The 26082-nt window shown below is 44.6% G+C and overlaps 1 pseudogene; it reads right to left on the reverse strand.

Moving 5' to 3' along the window:
• The window catches only part of LOC125507201, a 33162-nt pseudogene extending 12211 nt beyond the window's left edge, over positions 1-20951 (reverse strand).
• Positions 20952-26082: the final 5131 nt, after the last annotated feature.

Here is a 26082-nt window from a genome sequence, read left to right on the forward strand (position 1 = left end):
GGGAGGAAGATAGAACTTGATGAGGTTGTGAACCTTTACTTCAACCAGAGAGTGATGCAACACAGAAAGATGTATTCTGTGGCGCCTACGTCTGTTGAAGAGGAAGTTTATGATAGTGATCATGAAGCTTCGGATCAAGTTGCTATCGAACCTCATAGGTCGACAAGGATATGTACTACTCCTGAGTGGTACGGTAATCCTGTCTCAGATATCATGTTGTTGGACAACAATGAACCTACGAGCTATGGAGAAGCGATGGTGGGCCCGTATTCCAACAAATGGTTAGAAGCCATGAAATCCGAGATAAGATCCATGTATCAAAACAAAGTATGGACTTTGATGGACTTTCCCGTTGATCGGCAAGCCATTGAGATAAATGGATCTTTAAGAAGAAGACGGACGTGGGCGGTAATGTTACCGTCTATGAAGCTCGACTTGTGGGAAAGAGTCTTTTCACAAGTTCAAGGAGTTGACTACGATGATAATTTCTCACCCGTAGCGATGCTTAATTCCGTCGGAATCATGTTAGCATTAGCTGTATTTTTCGATTATGAAATCTGACAGATGGATGACAAAACAAGTTTTCTTACCAGTTTTCGTAAGAAAAGTTGTATGTGATACAATAAAAGGTTTTGTCAATCCTAAGGATGCTAAAAGGTATGCTATCTCCAGCAATCCTTCTATGGACTAGAGCAAGCATCTCGAAGTCAGAATACATGCTTTGATAGAGTGATCAAAGCTTTTAGGTTTATACAATGTTTGCTATAAACTTGCATTTACAAGAAAGTGAGTGGGAGCACTACAACATTTCTGATAAGTATATGTGGATGACATATTGTAGATCCGAAATAATGTAGAATTTCTGGAAAGCATAAACGGTTGTTTGAAGAGTGTTTTTCAAAGGAAGACCTGGATAAAGCTGCTTACATATTGGGCATCAAGATCTATAGAGATAGATCAAGACGCCTGATGATACTTTCAAAGAACGCACACCTTGACATGTTTTTGAAGGAGTTCAAAATAGATCAGTCAAAGAAGGGGTTCTTACCTGAGTTGTAAGGTGTGAAGTTGAGTAAGACTCAAAGATTGACCACGACAGAAGAAAGAGGAAGGACGAAGGTCGTCCCCTATGCTCTTGTCATAGGCTCTATACGGTATGCCATGCTGAGTACCAGCACCTGATGTGTGCCTTGCCACATGTCTGGCAAGAGGGTACAAAGGTGATCTAGGACTGGATCACCAGATAGCGGTCAAAATTATCCTTAGAGGAATAAGGAAATGTTTCTCGGTTATGGAGGTGATAAAGAGTTCGACGTAAAGAGTTACGTCGATGCAAGCTTAACACCTATCCGGATAGCTCTGAGTAGAGATACCGGATACGTATAATGGAGCAAAATTTGGAATAGCTCCAAGTGGAACGTGGTAGCAGCATCTACGATATAAAGTTTTGCGAAATACATAGGGATCTGAATATGGCAAGACCCTTTGACTACAACCTCTCTCACAAGCATAACATGATCAAACCCAGAACTCTTTGAGGGTTTATCACATAGTGATGTGAACTAGATCATGAGTCTAGTAGACTCTGGATGTTGGTCACATGGCGATGTGACCTGTGAGTGTTTAATCACATGGCGATGTGAACTAGATTATTGACTCTAGTGCAAAGAGTGGGAGACTGTTGGAAATATGCCCTAGAGGCAATATAAATTAGTTATTATTATTTCATTGTTCCATGATAATCGTTTATTATCCATGCTAGAATTGTATTGATTAGGAAACTCAGATACATGTGTGGGATACATAGACAACACATGTCCCTAGTAAGCCTCTAGTTGACTAGCTCGTTGATCAATAGATGGTTACAGTTTCCTGACCATGGACATTGGATGTCGTTGATAACGGGATCACATCATTAGGAGAATGATGTGATGGACAAGATCCAATCCTAAGCCTAGCACAAGATCGTGTAGTTTGTATGCTAAAGCTTTTCTAATGTCAAGTATCATTTCCTTAGACCATGAGATTGTGCAACTCCCGGCTACCCTAGGAATGCTTTGGGTGTACCAAACATCACAACGTAACTGGGTGGCTATAAAGGTTCACTACAGGTATCTCCGGAAGTGTCTGTTGGGTTGGCACGAATCGAGACTGGGATTTGTCACTCCGTGTAAACGGAGAGGTATCTCTGGGCCCACTCGGTAGGACATCATCATAATGTGCACAATGTGATCAAGGAGTTGATCACGGGATGATGTGTTATGGAACGAGTAAAGAGACTTGCCGGTAACGAGATTGAACAAGGTATCGGGATACCGACGATCGAATCTCGGGCAAGTATCGTACCGATGGACAAAGGGAATTGTATATGGGATTGATTGAATCCTTGACATCGTGGTTCATCCGATGAGATCATCGTGGACATGTGGGAGCCAACATGGGTATCCAGATCCCGCTGTTGGTTATTGACCGGAGAGTTGTCTCGGCCATGTCTGCATGACTCCCGAGCCCGTAGGGTCCACACACTTAAGGTTCGATGACGCTAGGGTTATAGGGAATAGATATACGTGGTTATCGAATGTTGTTCGGAGTCCCGGATGAGATCCCGGACGTCACGAGGAGTTCCGGAATGGTCGGAGGTAAAGATTTATATATGGGAAGTCATCATACGGTCACGGAATAATTCGGGGGTTACCGGTATTGTACCGGGACCACTGGAGGGGTTCCGGGGGTCCACCGGGAGGGTCCACCTGCCCCGGAGGGCCCTATGGGCTGTGTGTGGAGAGGGACCAGCCCCTTAGTGGGCTGGGCGCCTCCCCCTAGGGCCCATGCGCCTAGGGTTTGGGGGAACCCTAAAGGGGGGGCGCCCCCCTTGCCTTGGGGGGCAAGGCAACCCCCCTGGCCGCCGCCCCCTCCTCAGATTGGATCTGAGGGGGCCGACCCCCCTCTCCCTTGCCCCTATATATATGTGGGGGTGGCTGTTGGAAATATGCCCTAGAGGCAATAATAAAAGGATTATTATTATATTTCCTTGTTCATGATAATTGTCTTTTATTCATGCTATAATTGTGTTATTCGGAAATCGTAATACATGTGTGAATACACAGACACCAACATGTACCTAGTAAGCCTCTAGTCGACTAGCTCATTGATCAACAGATAGTCATGGTTTCCTGACAATGGACATGGGGATGTCATTGATAACGGGATCACATCATTAGGAGAATGATGTGATGGACAAGACCCAATCCTAAACATAGCACAAGATCGTATAGTTCGTTTGCTAGAGTTTTTCCAATGTCAAGTATCTTTTCCTTAGACCATGAGATCATGTAACTCCCGGATACCGTAGGAGTGCTTTGGGTATACCAAACGTCACAACGTAACTGGGTGACTATAAAGGTATACTACGGGTATCTCCGAAAGTGTCTGTTGGGTTGACATGGATCAAGACTGGGATTTGTCACTCCGTATGACGGAGAGGCTCTGGGCCCACTCGGTAATGCATCATCATAATGAGCTCAAAGTGACCAACTGTCTAGTCACGGGATCATGCATTACGGTACGAGTAAAGTGACTTGCCGGTAACGAGATTGAACGAGGTGTTGGGATACCGACGATCGAATCTCGGGCAAGTAACGTACCGATTGACAAAGGGAATTGTATACAGGGTTGCTTGAATCCTCAACATCGTGGTTCATCCGATGAGATCATCGAGGAGCATGTGGGAGCCAACATGGGTATCCAGATCCCGCTGTTGGTTATTGACCGGAGAGCCGTCTCGGTCATGTCTACATGTCTCCCGAACCCGTAGGGTCTACACACTTAAGGTTCGGTGACGCTAGGGTTGTAGAGATATGAATATGCAGTAACCCAAAAGTTGTTCGGAGTCCCGGATGAGATCCTGGACGTCACGAGGAGTTCCGTAATGGTCCGGAGGTGAAGAATTATATATAGGAAGTGCAGTTTCGGCCATCGGGAGAGTTTCGGGGTCACCGGTATTGTACCGGGACCACCGGAAGGGTCCCGGGGTCCACCGGCTGGGGCCACCTATCCCGGAGGGCCCCATGGGCCAAAGTGGGGAGGGGAACCAGCCCATAGTGGGCTGGTGCGCCCCCCTAGGCCCACCCCATGCGCCTAGGGTTGGAACCCTAGGGGTGGGGGGCGCCCCACCTTGCCTTGGGGGCTACTCCACCCTTGGGCGCCGCCCCCCCTAGGAGATCCCATCTCCTAGGGCTGGCGCCCCCCTAGGGGAGCCTATATAAAGGGGGGGAGGGAGGGGGCAGCAACACCTTGAGTCTTGGCGCCTCCCTCTCCCCTGCTACGCCTCTCTCTCTCGCAGTATACGGCGAAGCCCTGCTGCTGTGACGCCCTGCATCCACCACCACGCCGTCGTGCTGCTGGATCTTCATCAACCTCTCCTCCCCCCTTGCTGGATCAAGAAGGAGGAGACGTCACGCTGACCGTACGTGTGTTGAACACGGAGGTGTCGTCCCTTCGGCGCTAGGATCTCCGGTGATTTGGATCACGTCGAGTACGTCTTCCTCATCCCCATTCTTTGAACGCTTCCGCGCGTGATCTACAAAGGTATGTAGATGCAATCCAATCATTCGTTGCTAGAGGAACTCATAGATGGATCTTGGTGAAACCATAGGAAACTTTTTGTTTTCTGCAACGTTCCCCAACAGGTGGGAGGGCAGCCGCACCCAAGTTCTGGCGCAGCCCTCCCCCTCTCCCAAGTCCTCCTCTTCTCCCGCAGTGCTTGGCGAAGCCCTGCAGGATTGCCACGCTCCTCCTTCACCACCATGCCGTCGTGCTGCTGCTGGATGGAGTCTTCCCCAACCTCTCCTTCTCCCCTTGCTGGATCAAGGCGTAGGAGACGTCACCGGGCTGCACGTGTGTTGAACGTGGAGGCGCCGTGGTTCGGCGCTTAGATCGGAATCAACTGCGATCTGAATCGCTACGAGTACGACTCCTTTATCCACGTTCTTGCAACGCTTCCGCTTAGCGATCTACAAGGGTATGTAGATGCACTCCCCTTCCCCTCGTTGCTAGATTACTCCATAGGTTGATCTTGGTGATGCGTAGAAAATTTTAAATTTCTGCTACGATCCCCAACACTTCCACCAACAAGCATCAATCCATGGCTTGCTCGAAACAACGAGTGCCTCCAACTAACAAGAGTCCCAGGGGGAGTTTTGTTTGCAATTATTTTGATTTAGTTTGCATAAAGCATGGGACTGGGCATCCCGGTGACCAGCCATTTATCTCGTGAGTGAGGAGTGGAGTCCACTCCTCTTGAGAATAATACGCCTAACATGGAAGATACGGACATCCCTAGGTTATACATGAGCTATTCGAGCATACAAAACAGGATATTTATTTGAAGGTTTAGAGTTTGGCACATACAAATTTACTTGGAACGGTAGGTAGATACCATATATAGGTAGGTATAGTGGACTCATGTGGAATAACTTTGGGGTTTAAGGGATTGGATGCACAAGCAGTATTCCCGCTTAGTACAGGTGAAGGCTAGCAAAAGACTGGGAAGCGACCAGCTAGAGAGTGACAACAGTCATGAACATGCATTAAAATTAATCAACACCGAATGCAAGCATGAGTAGGATATAATCCACCATGAACATAAATATCGTGAAGGCTATGTTGATTTTGTTTCAACTACATGCGTGAACATGTGCCAAGTCAAGTCACTTAAATCATTCAGAGGAGGATACCACCCTATCATACCACATCATAACCATTTTAATAGCATGTTGGCACGCAAGGTAAAACATTATAACTCATAGCTAATCAAGCATGGCTTAAGAATCTATGATCTCTAGTTGTCATTGAAAACATGTTTATTCATAATAGGCTGAATCAGGAATGATGAACTAATCATATTTACAAAAACAAAAGAGGTCGAGTTCATACCAGTTTTTCTCATCTCAGCCAGTCCATCATATATCATTATAATTGCCTTTCACTTGCATGACTGAATAGTGTGAATAATAATAATAGTGCACGTGCATTGAACTAAGCTGGAATCTGCAGGCATTCAATAAACAGGAGAAGACAAGGCAATATGGGCTCTTTTGTCAGATAAACAATAATGCATATAAGAGCCACTTCAAAAATTTAATCATGGTCTTCTCCTATCGACCCCAAAGAAAAGAAAAGAAATAAAACTATTTATACGGGAAAGCTCCCAACAAGCAAAAGAAGAATAGGAAATATTTTTGGGTTTTCTTTTTAATTACTACTACAAGCATGGAAATTAAACTGATTAAAAGCTACAACTAATTTTTTTGTTTTCCTTAAGGTTTATCAAACACACAAGAAGAAAGCATAAAAAGGAAATTAAACTAGCATGGATAATACAATGAAAAAGTATGAGCACCGACATCTAGCAATGAGTGTGTGAACATAAATGTAATGTCGGTGGGAAATACGTACTCCCCCAAGCTTAGGCTTTTGGCCTAAGTTGGTCTATGGCCACGGCTGGCCTGGCGGATATCCATAATAGTAGTTGGGGTCGTACTAGGAAGAAGAAGAGGAAGACTCCAATTTCCACTGGCTGACAATCATCTCCAGATCCCACTGGTAATTAGACTGTCATGAAGGATCAACTTGTGGTTCCGGCTCTGGCTCCTCGGCTGGTGCAGGGTTCCGGTAGGCGTGAATAGCCTTCAACGGAACAAGGTACGTGCCTGAAGATAAATCAAACAAAGAAGGAGCAGGCAAGGTAATAGTCTCAGGATGATGTTTATTAAAGAACAATTGATATTTAAGCTCTCCTTCCCTATTCTTAACAATAAAATCATGTGTCACCATACTTTTATAATCTAGATAAACATGAGGCAGCACCTTTTCTTCCTTCTCAAAATGCCTAATAGGTATGTTAAAATGTGCAGCTAGGCGTGAAGCATAGATGCCTCCAAAGATGGGGCCTTTGGTACGGTTCAGACTTAACCGTTTGGCAATAATACCGCCCATACTAAAAGTGTTATCACTGTATAAACCATGGAGCAGAATAATAATATCAGGGATACTAAGGTTTCCACAGTTTCCGCGACCAATTAAGCAACGACTAGCGAATAATGCAAAGTAACGTAAGACAGGAAAATGTATGCTAGTGATTCGTCCATCGGAAATGTTCCTTGTTTCCCCTACAGTGATAGTATCAATAAACCCCTCCACATCATCATGATGTGGTTCTTCTGTCTTGCCCTCAAAAGGGACTAAACAAATCCGATAAAAATCATAAAGTGACATCTCCTTATGCTCATCAAATAAATGAAACTCCACCGTAGGTGGCGAGTTCCTAGAATGGAAATGAAAGTTTTGCACAAAGGTATTTGTGAGCAAGAGATACTGATCGCATTGGTCCTGGAGGAAAGCGGTGAGGCCTGCATTCTTAACCAATTCATGAAAATCTTCATAAATACCGACTGCTCTCAAGAAATCATCGGAAGGCCATTCACACGTCCGAATCTCCGCGGTGCGTGGCAAATTATACTTAGGCTTCGGTGCCTTTTCCTTCGAGCTTTGGCTCGATGAGCCCCTCAATAGTCTCCTCATCATTTTTTGAAAAATCCTGAAATTTTTAGTAACTTCAAAATAAAAGTAAACCAAACTCAATAATATTGATAGCAACTACTCCTACAAGTGCCTAGTGCCTATATCATGCATCAAAACTACTTTTGACCATATAAATTTGACATGCAAGCTCAAGAACAGGGTCACCTAAGCAGAAAAAATTTGCAATGAATAAAGCACTAGAACAAAAACTAATTGGACCAATGGAGGAGTCACATACCAAGGAACAATCTCCCCAAGCAGTTTTGTGAGAGGTGCTTTGAGCAAGGAGATCGAAAATGGCAGCAAAACGAGCTTGGACTCGGGTTTGAGCTGGATATTCGTGTTTGGGGGAGGAAGAAGAAGTGTATGGGTGAAAGAATAAGTGGAGGAGGGCCACCATGGGTCCACGAGGCAGGGGGACGCGCCCAGGGGGGTAGGGAGCGCCCTCCACCCTTGTGGGCAGGTGGTTGGCCCCCCTGTTGTGTTCTCAGTGCCAAATATTCTCAAATATTCTAGAAAAAATCATATTTAAATTTCAGGGCATTTGGAGAACTTTTATTTTCGAGGTATTTTTATATTGCACGGATAATAAGATAACACACAGAGAAATATTTATTTTTATTTTATTTGATATAAATGACAGAAAGTAAAAGTGGGGTACACAGGGTTGTGCCTTCTAGTTTCATCCATCTCATGGTCATCAAAAGGAATCCACTAACAAGGTTGATCAAGTCTTGTTAACGAACTCATTCCGAATAACATGGAACCGGAGAAATTTCGAATAACACTATGTTACCTCAACGGGGATATGCACATCCCCAATAATAAGAATATCATATTTCTTCTTGACATTAGGAAGAGGAAATTCAAAACCTCCAAATATAATCGATGGAATTTTTCCAATAGAGTTGATACTATGAACTTGAGGTTGTTTCCTCGGGAAGTGTACCGTATGCTGATTACCATTAACATGAAAAGTGACATTGCCTTTAGTGCAATCAATAACAGCCCCTGCAGTATTCAAAAAGGGTCTTCCAAGAATAATAGACATACTATCGTCCTCGGGAATATCAAGAATAACAAAGTCCGTTAAAATAGTAACGTTTGCAACGACAACAGGCACATCCTCACAAATACCGACAGGTATAGCAGTTGATTTATCAGCTATTTGCAAAGATATTTCAGTAGGTGTCAAATTATTCAAATCAAGTCTACGATATAAAGAGAGAGGCATAACACTAACTCCAGCTCCAAGATCACATAAAGCAGTTTTAACATAGTTTCTTTTAATGGAGCATGGTATAGTTGGTACACCGAGATCTCCAAGTTTCTTTGGTATTCCACCCTTAAAAGTATAATTAGCAAGCATGGTGGAAATTTCAGCTTTCGGTATCTTTCTTTTATTTGTAATGATATCTTTCATGTACTTAGCATAAGGATTGGTTTTGAGCATATCAGTTAATCGCATACGCAAAAAGATAGGTCTAATCATTTCAGCAAAGCGCTCAAAATCATCATCATCCTTTTTCTTGGATGGTTTGGGAGGAAAAGGCATGGGTTTCTAAACCCAAGGCTCTCTTTCTTTACCATGTTTCCTAGCAACAAAATATTTCTTATCATAACATTGATTCTTTGATTGTGGGTTATCAAGATCAACAGCAGGTTCAATTTCTACATCATTATCATTACTAGGTTGAGCATCATTATGAACATTATCATTAACATTACCACTAGTTTCAGGTTCATTACCAGATTGAGTTTGAGCATCAGAAATAGAAATATCATTTGGATTCTCAGGTGTTTCAGTAATAGGTTCACTAGAAGCATGCAAAGTCCTATCATTTTTCTTTTTCTTCCTTTTAGAAGAACTAGGTACATCTATATTATTTCTCTGAGAATCTTGCTCAATTCTCTTAGGGTGGCCTTCAGTATACAAAGGTTCATGAGTCATTCTACCAGTTCTAGTAGCCACTCTAATAGCATTATCATTATTTTTACTATTCAATTCATTGAGCAAATCATTTTGAGCTTTAAGTACTTGTTCTACTTGAGTGGTAACCATAGAAGCATGTTTACTAATAAGTTTAAGTTCACCTTTAACATTAGCCATATAATCACCCAAGTGTTCAACCATATTTTAATTGTATTTCAATTGTCTACCAAAATAAGCATTAAAGTCTTCTTGCTTAGCCATAAATTTATCAAACTCATCTAAGCATGGGCTAGAAAATTTAGTAAATGGGATTTCAGCTTTATCATATCTGTAGACAAAATTTACCTTTACTACCTGTGTCGGGTTATCAAGACCATGAGTTTCTTCAATAGGAGAAAGATTTGGATTATATGTTTCTTCAACAGGCGGTAAATTAAGACCATGTATTTCTTCAGTAGGGGGTAAATTCTTAACATCTTCAGCTTTAATACCTTTTTCTTTCATAGATTTCTTTGCCTCTTGCATATCTTCAGGACTGAGAAATAGAATACCCCTCTTCTTCGGTGTTGGTTTCGGAATAGGCTCAGGAATTGGCTCCGGAGGTGTCCAATTATTTTCATTTGTCAACATATTATTCAATAGAATTTCAGCTTCATCTGGTGTTCTTTCCCTGAAAACAGAACCAGCACAACTATCCAGGTAATCTCCGGAGGCATCGGTTAGTCCATTATAAAAGATATCAGGTATTTCATTTTTCTTAAGAGGATGATCCCCGGGTACCGAGCTCGAATTCGCCCTATAGTGAGTCGTATTACAATTCACTGGCCGTCGTTTTACAACGTCGTGACTGGGAAAACCCTGGCGTTACCCAACTTAATCGCCTTGCAGCACATCCCCCCAGGCAAAGCATTAAGTAATTGGAGAAGCCTCCCCCAAGCTTGTGGGAGACTCTCTTCTTCAATTTGCACAAAATTATATATATCCCTTAAAGCAGCTTGTTTCTTATGAGCAGGGAAATATTTAGCAGAGAAGTAATAAATCATATCCTGGGGACTACGCACACAACCAGGATCAAGAGAATTAAACCATATCTTAGCATCACCCTTTAATGAGAACGGAAATATTTTAAGGAATAAAGTAGAACGAGTTCTCATCATCTTCACCCTATATGATCCCATCACGACATCAATGCCATACGCGTAGGAACCAACCACTATTAAACGACTAGTCAACTAGAGGCTTACTAGGGACATGGTGTTGTCTATGTATCCACACATGTATCTGAGTTTCCTATCAATACAATTATAGCATGAATAATAAACGATTATCATGAACAAGAAAATATATAATAATAACCAATTTATTATTGCCTCTAGGGCATATTTCCAACAGTCTCCCACTTGCACTAGAGTCAATAATCTAGTTCACATCGCCATGTGATTAACACTCACAAGTCACATCGCCATGTGACTAACACCCAAAAGTTTACTAGAGTCAGTAGTCTAGTTCACATCACTATGTGATTAACACTCAATGAGTTTTAGGTTTGATCATGTTGCTTGTGAGAGAGGTTTTAGTCAACGGGTCCGAACCTTTCAGATCCGTGTGTGCTTTACAAATCTCTATGTCATCTCCTAGATGTAGCTACCACGCTCTATTTGGAGCTCATTCCAAATAACTGTTCTACTTGGAGCTATTCTAAATTGTTGCTCTATTATATGCATCCGGTATCTCTACTCAGAGCTATCCGGATAGGTGTTAAGCTTGCATCGACGTAACCCTTTACGACGAACTCTTTTTACCACCTCCATAACCGAGAAACTTCCTTAGTCCACTAGTTACTAAGGATAACTTTGACCGCTGTCCTGTGATCCATTCATGGATCACTCTTGTACCCCTTGACTGACTCATGGCAAGGCACACTTCAGGTGCGGTACACAGCATAGCATACTGTAGAGCCTATGTCTTAAGCATAGGGGACGACCTTCGTCCTTTCTCTCTATTCTGCCGTGGTCGAGCTTTAAGTCTTAACTTCATACCTTACAACTCAGGCAAGAACTCCTTCTTTGACTGATCCATCTTGAACACCTTCAAGATCATGTCAAGGTATGTGCTCATTTGAAAGTACCATTATGCGTTTTGATCTATCCTTATAGATCTTGATGCTCAATGTTCAAGTAGCTTGATCCAGGCTTTCCATTGAAAAACACTTTCCCAATAACCCTATATGCTTTCCAGAAATTCTACATCATTTCTGATCAACAATGTGTCAACAACATATACTCATCAGAAATTCTATAGTGCTCCCACTCACTTCTTTGGAAATACAAATTTCTCATAAACTTTATATAAACCCAAAATATTTGATCATCTCATCAAAGCGTACATTCCAACTCCGAGATGCTTACTCCAGTCCTCAGAAGGATTGCTGGAGCTTTGCATACTTATTAGCATCTTTCAGGATTGACAAAACCTTCCGGTTGTATCACATACAACCTTTCCTCAAGAAAATCGTCGAGGAAACAATGTTTTGACATCCTATCTGCAAGATTTCATAAATAATGCAGTAATCGCTAATATAATTCCAACAGACTCTTAGCATCGCTACGAGTGAGAAAGTCTCATCGTAGTCAACTCCTTGAACTTGTCGGAAAACATCTTAACGACAAGTCGAGCTTTCTTAATGGTGACATTCACCATCATTGTCCATCTTCCTTTTAAAATCCATCTGCACTCAATAGCCTTACGACCATCGAGCCATTCTGCCAAAGTCTACACTTTGTTTTCATACATGGATCCTCTCTCGGATTATATGGCCTCGAGCCATTTATCGGAATCCAGGCCCACCATCGCTTCTCCATAGCTCGTAGGTTCATTGTTGTCTAGCAACATGACTTCCAAGACAGGATTACGTACCACTCTGAAGTAGTACGCATCCTTGTCATCCCACGAGGTTTGGGAGTGACTTGATCCGAAGTCTCATGATCAATATCATAAGCTTCCACTTCAATTGGTGTAGGTGCCACAGGAACAACTCTTTGTGCCCTGCTATACACTAGTTGAAGTGACGGTTCAATAACCTCATCAAGTCTCCACCATCCTCCCACTCAATTCTTTCGAGAGAAACTTTTCCTCGAGAAAGGACCTGATTCTAGAAACAATCCCTTATTGCTTTAGGATCTGAGACAGGAGGTATACCCAACTGTTTTGGGTGTCCTATGAAGATGCATTTATCCGCTTTGGGTTCGAGCTTATCAGCCTGAAACTTTTTCACACAAGCGTTGCAACCCCAAACTTTTCAAGAAATGACAGCTTAGGTTTCTCTAAACCATAGTTCATACGGTGTCATCTCATCGGAATTACGTGGTGCCCTATTTAAAGTGAATGCGGTTGTCTCTAATGCCTAACCCATAAACTATCGTGGTAATTCGATAAGAGACATCATGGTATGCATCATATCCAATAGGGTGCAGTTATGATGTTCGGACACACCATCACACTATGGTGTTCCAGGCTGTATTAGTTTTGAAACAATTTCCACAATGTCTTAATTCTGTGCCAAACTCGTAATTCAGATATTCATCTCTATGATCATATCATAGCTATTTTTATCCTCTTATCACGACGATCTTCCAACTTCACACTGAAATTACTTGAACCTTTCAATAATTCAGACTCGTGATTCATCAAGTAAATATACTCAACATCTACTCAAATCATCTGTGAAGAACATAACGATATCCACTACATTCCTCATCACTCATTGGACTGCACACATCAAAATGTATTACTTCCAGCAAGTTGCTTTCTAGTTCCATTTTACTGAAAACGAGGCTTTCAGTCATCTTGCCCATGTGGTATGATTTGCATGTCTCAAGTGATTCAAAATCAAGTGAGTTCAAACGATCCATCTGTATAGAGTTTCTTCATGCATATCTACCAATAGACATGGTTCGCATGTCTCAAACTTTTCAAAAACGAGTGAGCCCAAAGATCCATCAACATGGAGCTTCTTCATGCGTTTTATACCGATATGACTTAAGTGGCAGTGCCACAAGTAGGTGGTACTATCATTACTATCTTTTGGCATGAACATGTGTATCACTACGATCGAGATTCAATAAACCATTCATTTTAGGTGTAAGACCATTGAAGGTATTATTCAAATAAACAGAGTAACCATTATTCTCCTTAAATGAATAACCGTATCGCGATAGACATAATCCAATCATGTCTATGCTCAACGCAAACACCAATCTCGATGGTAGAGGGAGCGTGCGATGCTTGATCATATCAACATTGGGAAACACTTCCAACACATATCGTCAGCTCACCTTTAGCTAGTCTCCTTATTCCGTAGCTTTTATTTCGAGTTACTAACACTTAGCAACCGAACCGGTATCTAATACCCTGGTGCTACTAGGAGTACTAGTAAAGTACACATTAACACAATGTATATCCAATATACTTCTATCGACCTTGCCAGCCTTCTTATCTACCAAGTATCTAGGGTAATTCTGCTCCAGTGGCTGTTCCCTTTATTACAGAAGCACTTAGTCTCGGGTTTGGGTTCAACCTTGGGTTTCTTCACTAGAGCAGCAGCTGATTTGCCGTTTCATGAAGCATCCCTTTTTGCCCTTGCCCTTCTTGAAACTAGTGGTTTCACCAACCATCAACAATTGATGCTCCTTCTTGATTTCTACTTTTGTGGTGTCAAACATCATGAACATCTCAAGGATCATCATACATGTCCCCGATATATTATAGTTCATCACGAAGATCTAGCATCTTGGTGGTAATAACTTCGGAGAAACATCACTATCTTATCTGGAAGATCAAACTCCCACTTGATTCAAATGATTGTTGTACTCAGACAATCTGAGCACAAGCTCAACAATTGAGCTTTTCTCCTTAGTTTGCAGGTTAAGAAAATCGTCGGAGGTCTTATACCTCTTGACGTGGGCACGAGCCTGAAATCCCAATTTCAGCCCTCAAAACATCTCATATGTTTAGAAACGTCTTTGGTGCCTCAACTCTAAACCGTTTAACTGAACTATCATGTAGTTATCAAAACGTGTATGTCAGATGTTCGCAACATCCACAGACAACGTTCGAGGTTCAGCACACTGAGCGGTGCATTAAGGACATAAGCCTTCTAAGAAGCAATGAGGACAATCCTCAGTTTACGGACCTAGTCCGCATAATTGCTACTATCAACTTTCAACTAAATTTTCTCTAGGAACATATCTAAACAGTAGAACTGAAGCGCGAGCTACGACATAATTTGCAAAGATTTTTTGACTATGTTCAGGATAATTAAGTTCATCTTATGAACTCCCACTTAGATAGACATCCCTCTAGTCATCTAAGTGATTACATGATCCGAGTGAACTAGGCCGTGTCCGATCATCACGTGAGACGAACTAGTCAACGTCGGTGAACATCTTCATGTTGATCGTATCTTCTATACGACTCATGCTCGACCTTTCGGTCTTCTGTGTTCCGAGGCCATGTCTGTACATGCTAGGCTCGTCAAGTTAACCCTAAGTGTTTTTGCTGTGTAAAACTGTCTTACACCCGTTGTATGTGAACGTAAGGATCTATCACACCCGATCATCACGGCGTGCTTCGAAACGACGAACTGTAGCAATGGTGCACAGTTAGGGGAGAACACTTCTTGAAATTTTAATGAGGGATCATCTTATTTACTACCGTCGTTCTAAGCAAATAAGATGTATAAACATGATAAACATCACATGCAATCAAATAGTGACATGATATGGCCAATGTCATGTAGCTCCTTTGATCTCCATCTTGGGGCTCCATGATCATCTATTACAAGAACATGATCAATCTCATACATTACATATATCATTCATCACATCCTTTTGGCCATATCACATCACATAGCATACCCTGCAAAAACAAGTTAGACATCCTCTAATTGTTGTTTGCATGTTTTACGTGGCTGCTATGGGTTTCTAGCAAGAACGTTTTTTACCTACGCAAAGACCACAACGTGATATGCCAATTGCTATTTACCCTTCATAAGGACCCTTTTCATCGAATCCGATCCGACTAAAGTGGGAGAGACAAACACCCGCCAGCCACCTTATGCAACTAGTGCATGTTTGTCGGTGGAACCGGTCTCACGTAAGAGTACGTGTAAGGTTGGTCCGGGCCGCTTCATCCCATGATGCCGCCGAATCAAGATAAGACTAGTAACGGCAAGCATATTGAACAAAATCAACGCCCACAACTACTTTGTGTTCTACTCGTGCATAGAAACTACGCATAGACCTAGCTCATGATGCCACTGTTGGGGAACGTAGCATAAATTCAAAATTTTCCTACGTGTCACCAAGATCAATCTATGGAGTCATCTAGCAACGAGGGAGGATTGGATCTACATACCCTTGTAGATCGCGCGCGGAAGCGTTCAAGAGAACGGGGTTGATGGAGTCGTACTCGTCGTGATTCAAATCACCGATGATCCTAGCGCCGAACGGACGGCACCTCCGCGTTCAACACACGTACGGAACAGAGACGTCTCCCACGCCTTGATCCAGCAAGGAGGAGGGAGAGGTTGATGGAGATCCAGCAGCACGACGGCGTGGTGGAAGCAGCGGGATTCCAACAGGGCTTCGCTAAGCGCTGCGGGAGGAGGGAGATGTGTCACGGGAGGGAGACGGAGGCGCCAGGCCTTAGATTGGTTTGCTCCTCCTTTTCCCCACTATATATAGGGCCAAGGGAGAGGGGGAGGCGCAGCCCTTGCCCCTTCCTCCAAGGAAGGGTGCGGCCAAGGGTGGGGAGGAGTCGATCCTCCCCAAGGCACCTCGGAGGTGCCTTCCCCCTTTAGGACTCTCCCCTTTTTCTCTTCTCTTGGCGCATGGGCCTCTTGGGGTTGGTGCCCTTGGCCCACATAGGCCAAGGCACAACCCCTACAGCCCATGTGCCCCCCCGGGGCAGGTGGCCCCACCCGGTGGACCCCCGGTACCCTTCCGGTGGTCCCGGTACAATACCGGTGACCCCGAAACTTGTCCCGATGGCCGAAATAGCACTTCCTATATATAATTCTTTACCTCCGGACCATTCCGGAACTCCTCGTGACGTCCGGGATCTCATCCGGGACTCCGAACAACATTCGGGTTACCGCATAATAATATCTCTACAACCTTAGCGTCACCGAACCTTAAGTGTGTAGACCCTACGGGTTCGGGAGACATGCAGACATGACCGAGACGTTCTCCGGTCAATAACCAACAGCGGGATCTGGATACCCATGATGGCTCCCACATGTTCCACGATGATCTCATCGAATGAACCACGATGTCAAGGACTCAATCAATCCCGTATACAATTCCCTTTATCTATCGGTATGTTACTTGCCCGAGATTCGATCGTCGGAATCCAATACCTAGTTCAATCTCGTTACCGGCAAGTCTCTTTACTCGTTCCGTAACACATCATCCCGTGATCAACTCTTTGGTCACATTGCGCATATGATGATGTCCTACCGAGTGGGCCCAGAGATACCTCTCCGTTTACACGGAGTGACAAATCCCAGTCTCGATTCGTGCCAACCCAACAGACACTTTCAGAGATACCTGTAATGTACCTTTATAGCCACCCAGTTACGTTGTGACGTTTGGCACACCCAAAGCACTCCTACGGTATCCAGGAGTTGCACAATCTCATGGTCTAAGGAAATCATACTTGACATTAGAAAAGCTATAGCATATGAACTACACGATCTAGTGCTATGCTTAGGATTGGGTCTTGTCCATCACATCATTCTCCTAATGATGTGATCCTGTTATCAATGACATTCAATGTCCATGGTCAGGAAACCGTAACCATCTATTGATCAACGAGCTAGTCAACTAGAGGCTTACTAGGGACATGGTGTTGTCTATGTATCCACACATGTATCTGAGTTTCCTATCAATACAATTATAGCATGGATAATAAACGATTATCATGAACAAGGAAATATAATAATAACCAATTTATTATTGCCTCTAGGGCATATTTCCAACAAAGCGTTCATAATGTCTTGGTTCTCTGGGATGGGTGCGTCACCTAGCGGTGCTTCTAGGACATAATCTTTCTTGGCAGCTATGAGGATGATCCTCAGGTTCCAGACCCAGTCCGTATAGTTGCTGCCATCATCTTTCAGCTTGGTTTTCTCTAGGAACGCGTTGAAGTTGAGGAAAACGTGGGCCATTTGATCTACAAGACATATTGTAAATATTTTAGACTAAGTTCATGATAATTAAGTTCATCTAATCAAATTACTCAATGAACTCCCACTCAGATAGACATCCCTCCAGTCATCTAAGTGAAACATGATCTGAGTTAACTAGGTCGTGTCCGATCATCACGTGAGATGGACAAGTCAACATCGGTGAACATCTTCATGTTGATCGTATCTTCTATACGACTCATGCTCGACCTTTCGGTCTTCCGTGTTCCGAGGCCATGTCTGTACATGCTAGGCTCGTCAAGTCAACCTAAGTGTATTACGTGTGTAAATCTGGCTTACACCCGTTGTATTCGAACGTTAGAATCTATCACACCCGATCATCACATGGTGCTTCGAAACAACAAACCTTCGCAACGGTGCACAGTTAGGGGGAACACTTTCTTCAAATTATTACGAGGGATCATCTTATTTAAGCTACCGTCGTTCTAAGCAAATAAGATGTAAAACATGATAAACATCACATGCAATCAAATAGTGACATGATATGGCCAATATTATTTGCTCCTTTTGATCTCCATCTTCGGGGCTCCATGATCATCGTTGTCACCGGCATGACACCATGATCTCCATCATCATGATCTCCATCATCGTGTCTTCTTGAAGTTGTCTCGTCATCTATTACTTCTACTACTATGGTTAACGCTTTAGCAATAAAGTAAAGTAATTACATGACGTTTATGTTGACACGCAGGTCATAAATAAATAAAGACAACTCCTATGGCTCCTGCCGGTTGTCATACTCATCGACATGCAAGTCGTGATTCCTATTACAAGAACATGGTCAATCTCATACATCACATATATCATTCATCATATCCTTTTGGCCATATCACATCACACGGCACATGCTGCAAAAACAAGTTAGACGTCCTCTAATTGTTGTTGCAAATTTTTACGTGGCTGCTATAGGTTTCTAGCAAGAACGTTTCTTACCTATGCCAAAACCACAACGTGATATGACAATTTATATTTACCCTTCATAAGGACCCTTTTCATCGAATCGGATCCGACTAAAGTGGGAGAGACAGACACCCGCCAGCCACCTTATGCAATTAGTGCATGTCAATCGGTGGAACCAGTCTCACGTAAGCGTACGTGTAAGGTCGGTCCGGGTCGCTTCATCCCACGATGCCACCGAATCAAGATAAGACTAGTAACGGCAAGCAAATTAACAATATCGACGCCCACAACTGCTTTGTGTTCTACTCGTGCATAGAAACTACGCATAGACCTAGCTCATGATTCCACTGTTGCGGAACGTAGCAGAATTTTAAAATTTTCTACGCATCACCAAGATCAATCTATGGAGTCATCTAGCAACGAGGGAGAGAGGAGTGGATCTACATACCCTTGTAGATCACGCGCGGAAGCGTTCAAGAGAACATGGTTGATGGAGTCGTACTCGTCGTGATCCAAATCACCGATGACCTAGCGCCGAACGGACGGCACCTCCGCGTTCAACACACGTACGGTTGGGAAGACGTCTCCTCCAACTTGATCCAGCAAGGGGGAAGGAGAGGTTGATGAAGATCCAGCAGCACGACGGCGTGGTGGTGGAAGCAACAGTGATCTCGGCAGGGCTTCGCCAAGCACAGGGAGACGGAAGAGTGTCACGGGAGGGAGAGAGAGAGGCCAGGGGCTAGGGTGCGGCTGCCCTCCCTTCCCCCCACTATTTATAGGACCCCTAGGGGGGCGCCGGCCCTAGGAGATGCCATCTCCAAGGGGGGCGGCGGTCAAGGGGGTGGCTTGCCCCCCAAGGCAAGTGGGGCGCCCCCACCCCTAGGGTTTCCAACCCTAGGCGCAGGGGGAGGCCCATGGGGGGGCGCACCAGCCCACTAGGGGTTGGTTCCCCTCCCACTTCAGCCCATGGGGCCCTCCGGGATAGGTGGTCCCACCCGGTGGACCCCCGGGACCCTTCCGGTGGTTTCGGTACAATACCGATTGCCCCCGAAACTTGACTTCCTATATATAAATCTTCACCTCCGGACCATTCCGAAACTCCTCGTGATGTCCGGGATCTCATCCAGGATTCCGAACAACTTTCGGGTTACTGTATACTAATATCTCAACAACCCTAGCGTCACCGAACCTTAAGTGTGTAGACCCTACGGGTTCGGGAGACACGCAGACATGACCGAGACGACTCTTCGGTAAATAACCAACAACGGGATCTGGATACCCATGTTGGCTCCCACATGCTCCTCGATGATCTCATCGGATGAACCACGATGTCGAGGATTCAATCAATCCGTATACAATTCCCTTTGTCAATCGGTACGTTACTTGCCCGAGACTCGATCATCGGTATCCCAATACCTCGTTCAATCTCGTTACCGGCAAGTCACTTTACTCGTACCATAATGCATGATCCCATGATCAACCACTTGGTCACATTGAGCTCATTATGATGATGCATTACCGAGTGGGCCCAGAGATACCTCTCCGTCATACGGAGTGACAAATCCTAGTATCGATTCGTGCCAACCCAAAAGACACTTTCGGAGATACCTGTAGTGTATCTTTATAGTCACCCAGTTACGTTGTGACGTTTGGCACACCCAAAGCACTCCTACGGTATCTGGGAGTTGCACAATCTCATGGTCTAAGGAAATTATACTTGACATTCGGAAAAGCTATAGCAAACGAACTACACGATCTTAGAGCTATGCTTAGGATTGGGTCTTGTCCATCACATCATTCTCCTAATGATGTGATCCCATTATCAATGACATCCAATGTCCATAGTCAGGAAATCATGACTATCTTTTGATCAACGAGCTAGTCAACTAGAGCCTCACTAGGGACGTGTTGTGGTCTATGTATTCACACATGTATTACGATTTCTGGATAACACAATTATAGCATGAACAATAGACAATTATCATGAACAAAGAAATATAATAATAACCATTTTATCATTGCCTCTAGGGCATATTTCCAACAGCCGCGGGGGTCGACGCCGTTGGTGGAGGCGAGCTGCTCCTCGTGGCATCGGGTGAAGTACGCCGTCCACAGCGTGTTGCTATCGGGGGCATACCTCGGCTCGTTCCTCGCCGCCGCCGGCAGCGAGGACCGGATGCGTGCGATTTCGGCGTGCCGATCAGCTCCGGTGGGCACTGGACGCACCGGGACGCCGCTGGCGCTGAGCCTCCAGGAACCCGGCACCCGCATGTCCGACGGCGTCTGGTAGTCAGCCTCGTAGAGGAGGCGTGCGTCGTCCTCGTGCAGGTGGCGGCGGCCTAAGCCGTTGGCCGTTGCACCATCGCCTGGGTAGCGTTCGACCTTGCTTGTCGTCGGGGGGAGAGAGGCGCACGTCGGCGGTGAAAGGTTGAGAGGGGGAGAGGGTTGGTGATGGAGGGCGTGCGCTCACCAGCGAAGGAGGGGCGGCATTTATAGCGGCAGGGGCGACGAGCGGGCGGCATGCGTGCGTACGCGTGACGGGAGCGAGTGGGACACACGTCGTGGTGCCGCCTGTGAGGCATCAATGGGAGACTGACCGACGTGGCAACACGACAACCTTGGTATTGATTCCCCACGGGAAACCGGGGCGATGAGGACGACAAGCGCGCCTGGTCGCTGACTCGACGGGCCCGCTAGGCTTTCGCGCCAAAACAGTTTCCCTCGGTGCCCTCCGTACGCCCCCAGCGTGCCGCTTTCGGCCTGGGTCTGCCGGCGCCAAATTCGACCCTAACCACCGAAAATCGGGCTTCTGAGGCACGACTGAACCGTTTTTTCGGCGCCGGCAATAAAAAAGGACTTGTTGGTGTTGCGGCTGGAGATGCTCTAATACCAAATTGAAAAAGGTGGAAACTGAAGTAAGTAGATCATCTGACGCCAAACTTGAACAAACAATAAACAAATGCGACAATACAAATGGGTTGATGGATGTTAAATCGGATCGCCACAATGCCATATCGTTGTTCGTACGACTCCATGTTTGGGTTAGGCTACCATGGCCGCCACCACCACTACCTCGTGCTAGCCTCGTGCCCTCCGACGTTGCTGCCATGTGCGTCCATGGGCATGCGATGGACCAGTCCATGTTTGCCCCTCCATCGTTAGGTCTTCGTGTTCTAGGCGGGCTTGTTGCACATCGGACCGGGAAGGTTGAGGGTGGGAGTCATGTTTCAGTACAACAACTGGATTTCAAAACTCATATGAATCCTAACCCCTTCCCCACCATGGATGCGGCATACTTAAGGCAGTCGAGGCAATCAGGGGAGGGCCCCTTGAATGCCCTCCTGATCACACGCTCCCCATACCGACAACACGAGAGACGTGATTCAGGACCATAGTTCAGCCGAACCTATGGTCTATGCCGTACGATTTAACATCCTACTACATGTGGATATGTGACACGCATGCTAACTGCATTTTTTAATCAATCATGCATGGATCTTCATGAATAGACATGCATGTCAACTGCATTTTTTAATCATCCATGCATGGATTCTCATGAAGAGTGTTTAGAAACCAATGGTGTGGAGTGTAGATTCGGCTGAACCATGGTTCTGTAAAACATTTTCGCGACAACACGATGATAGTGAAACCTCCTGCGGTGATGAAGCTCGTGTCATAAGTGGAAGGCACATCAAAGGCGTCCAAGGTGACCCCTGACGTCAGTGGGGGCAAAAAATGGGTTCCCTTGCGGATGCTGCCTCTTTGAAGCCAACTGATGGGGAATCCGTGACGCTTCTCGCAACAAATCTTGACGCACTCGTGATCGTCGCTGCAGGCCAAGAGTAGAAGGGGAGCCGCCAATTGATCAAGGAGGGAGCGATGGATGAGCGATAAGAGGTGAATGGACCAGAGGGATTTTGTTGCAGGGAAAGATCAAGAGGTGGAAGAGGAACTCACCGAGGTTGACCTTAAGGAGGCCAGAGTGATAGAGGGGCAAGAACACCCATGGACCATCATCATGCTGGTTTGCTCTCTCCGGTGCCGACTTCCTCTCTATTAGTAAGGAGTTGGGTCGTGCAAAGGTTTGTAGAAAACATCAATTTTCTCTCAAGTGGATGACTAAATTTATCGAACTAGTAGGAATGCTTAAACTACAACCAATGATGATTGGATGACCTAAGGTTTATCAGTCTACGGGAGGTGCAGGATGAATGTATTCTCCTTTCGAGCAATCCCGCAATAAAGATACAAGTGGTCTCTTGTGCTCCCAACCAATCTAATATAGTTGTCAGTTGACATTTAATGGATATAATTCAAATTTGAACAAAAAGTACATGAAATCGCTACAAGAAAAAGACACATCTATGACCTTTTGGTCCGAATGAAAGTATTTTCTATCATCGAAAGTGACGATAATATTGAAAAAAACATGTATCATTTTGGATGTGGTGGGCACCCACTTATATGACAATAACAGAAAATGAGATTTTCATCCTGGGCGGCAGGCGGTGCACCTGCATGACGTTCTTTGGGTCTTCCATGACGTAAAAAATCATGGTAGAAGTAAGGTAGAGAATTTTACAGTTGGTTGAAGATTATAGGTGGATTCTTGTGGGCACTGCTCCGGTCTTGTCGAGCCAGGGACCTGCATTTTCCAATGTCCATGGCTTGAGGGTGTCGCCTGCCGGTGTGATTTTTGACCACGACGCTTCGGTTGTTGTCCTCCAGCTCCTTCGGCTCGCCAACATTCCGGCAGCTCTGCTTCCAGCATCTTAGACCTGCATTCCCTTTCAGTTCTTGACTTGTCGGCGGCGGCGGTCACTACCCATCCCTTCATGTCGGCTCTCTACCCTGCTGCCTCCCCGACCCCATCCACACCTACACTTCATTTCAATTCCAAAGCTCGCTATTTTTCAGCGACGGTAGGTGCACCCCCACCTCCCACCTTTTGAGGGGGCGGTCGACCGGCACGCCGACTTCCTCATCTCCAGATCCTGATATAACAGCTATGGGATTGCCCGGACTCAGGCCAACCAAAATCCATGCTTGGCATGCCTACTTTGGAGAAGCTAGTAAGGTTGCGGCAGATTACACTGACCTATTTGGACTTACGCAAGGCCATTTCCTGATTACATATTTGGAAATTCTGATACATTATCGGCGTCTCACTAATGCGGAGTAGAAACATGTAATGGAGCACTTAGAGAAATGTTTAAGCAGTTGGAAAGGTTTGTTGCTCTATGTGGGAGGACGCTGGTCTTGATCAATTCTGTACTGAAAAATATGGTTCTCTATATGCTTTTTTTCCCAACTCAAAAAGGGGTCTTGCAAAGGTTGTATTATTTTAGATCCAGATTCTTTTGGTATGTAGATAGTGAAAAAAGTACTGGTTGGCCAAATGGAGCGTGGTTTGTAGGTCGAAAGACCAAAGTGGTCTTGGCATTCATGACCTGCAGAATGATGCCTTACTTAGTAAATGTTTGTTCAAACTACTTAATGAGGATAGTGTTCGACAGACCATTTTGCGCAATAAGTATCTAGGCTAAAAGTTATGTCCCAAACCTATTGGAAACCCGGTGACTCGAATTTTTGGCTGGTCTAATGGCGGCAAACAAACATCTTTTCCACCTTGAATTCTTTGCGATAAAAAATGGGTTGGAGATTCGTTTCTGGGAGGAAAAGTGGCTAGGCAATGTCAGCCTGTGAGAATAATATCTAGCGTTGTGCCGCATTATTCGCGATAAGAACGATACTCTTGCGCGGGTGCCCAGTTCATTCCCGCTGGATATTTCTTTCAGGTGGGACTTGATTTGCCAGTGTCTTATGTCATGGCAAAATCTATTATCCTGATTGGATTCGATTAAGCTGACACAAAGGACGGGTTGTGTTTGTGTGGATAAAACAGTAAAATTTGGAAGTCGAAGATTCTATTAAAAATTAAAATTTTCATGTGGTATCTTCGGAGGAGAGTTGTGCTAATCAAACGCAATCTCGCCCATTGCAACTAACAAGGAAGCAAGAAGTGTAGCTTTTGTAATCATGACGAGACAATCCAACACCTATTTGTTTCACTGCAAATCTGCACGTTCTACGTGGTCAGTCGTCCAAATAGCGTCCAATTTGTTTCCTTCAACAAGTGTTGCCAATACTTTTGGTCATTGATTGGACGATATTTCAAATAGGTTCAAACCACTAATAAAGGTGAAAGCGCACGTCTTATTATGGTCGCTTTTGTTAAGTAGAATGATTTGGTTTTTAATGACAAAAACACTTCCCATTGCAGGTTATTTCGTTGTACACACTCGCTTCATAACTGGTATATGCTTCACAGAACAGAGTACCAACCTTTGTTCAAGGTGGTGTATATCTAGTTGGAGCAGGTGTCCAGGGAGATCCGCCTAATCATTTCGGTAGATGAAGTAGTGGGAGGTCACGAAGGAAGTAAGGGGGCATGTTAAGTTGATAATTTCGAACATTGTAGCATCCTTTGACGGTTGGGCTTTGAGTTGATAACTTTTAAGAACTGTTAATATGAAAACACACATTCTAAAATGATGCATCGAGCGAGACCATTCTGTTTCATTGTGAATGAAAGACGTTTTCGACCAATAACATCTACTCATATCCAGCTTCATGAGCTTCGGATCGGACCGTCAACTCCTTCGACATAGACATAGTGTCGGTCCTTTATGGCTCTATTATTGCCAATATGTCGGTTTTTTATTTTCTTTTAACATATTACTGGTATTTGGCTGTGTGCATCTTAGTTACGCAGAGGCCGGTGTTACTCATTATGCTTTGTATCAACTTGATCTTACATTTTGAGTTAATAAAAACACCCTTTATCGGAAAAACTGCTATTCTGCTTACCTACTAGTACGCGATCGAGACTCGAGAGCATAGCGTGTGGTGGAGTGAAGGTGATCACATTCATCTAGTACCTCCTTCCTTCCTCCCTCCCTTCATTCATTCCTCGCCTATATAAGAAAAGCAAGAATCCAATCCATCTAGTCCCAAGTCCCAACCACTACTTGCACATCATGTCTCGCAAAGTGATCTTGTCGTTGGCGCTGATGGCATTTGCCACCTTGTCTATGTCCGGAGCCCATGTAGGAGGAGGAGCCAAGCGCCACAGGATCTTCACCGAGTCCGACTCACGTCGGCTTAGTCCCGATCTCATGGTCACCAAGCAGGAGCACGATGCCAACGTGACGACCATCAAAGAGGCCCTTGAGCTTTCAGAGATGGTGGCCAGGACCGGAGCTACCATCTATTTCATCATCTACATCAGAGCCAGGGCCGTCCCTAGCATTACGTAGGCCCTAGTACAAATGAGGTACAATACAATGGACCTAACAACTGTAACATAGTAACACAAATACTTTCGTCGGTATGTCGCATA

Source organism: Triticum urartu, chromosome 5 (genome assembly GCF_003073215.2).
Source record: "Triticum urartu cultivar G1812 chromosome 5, Tu2.1, whole genome shotgun sequence".
In the NCBI taxonomy this organism is placed as follows: Eukaryota; Viridiplantae; Streptophyta; class Magnoliopsida; order Poales; family Poaceae; genus Triticum; species Triticum urartu.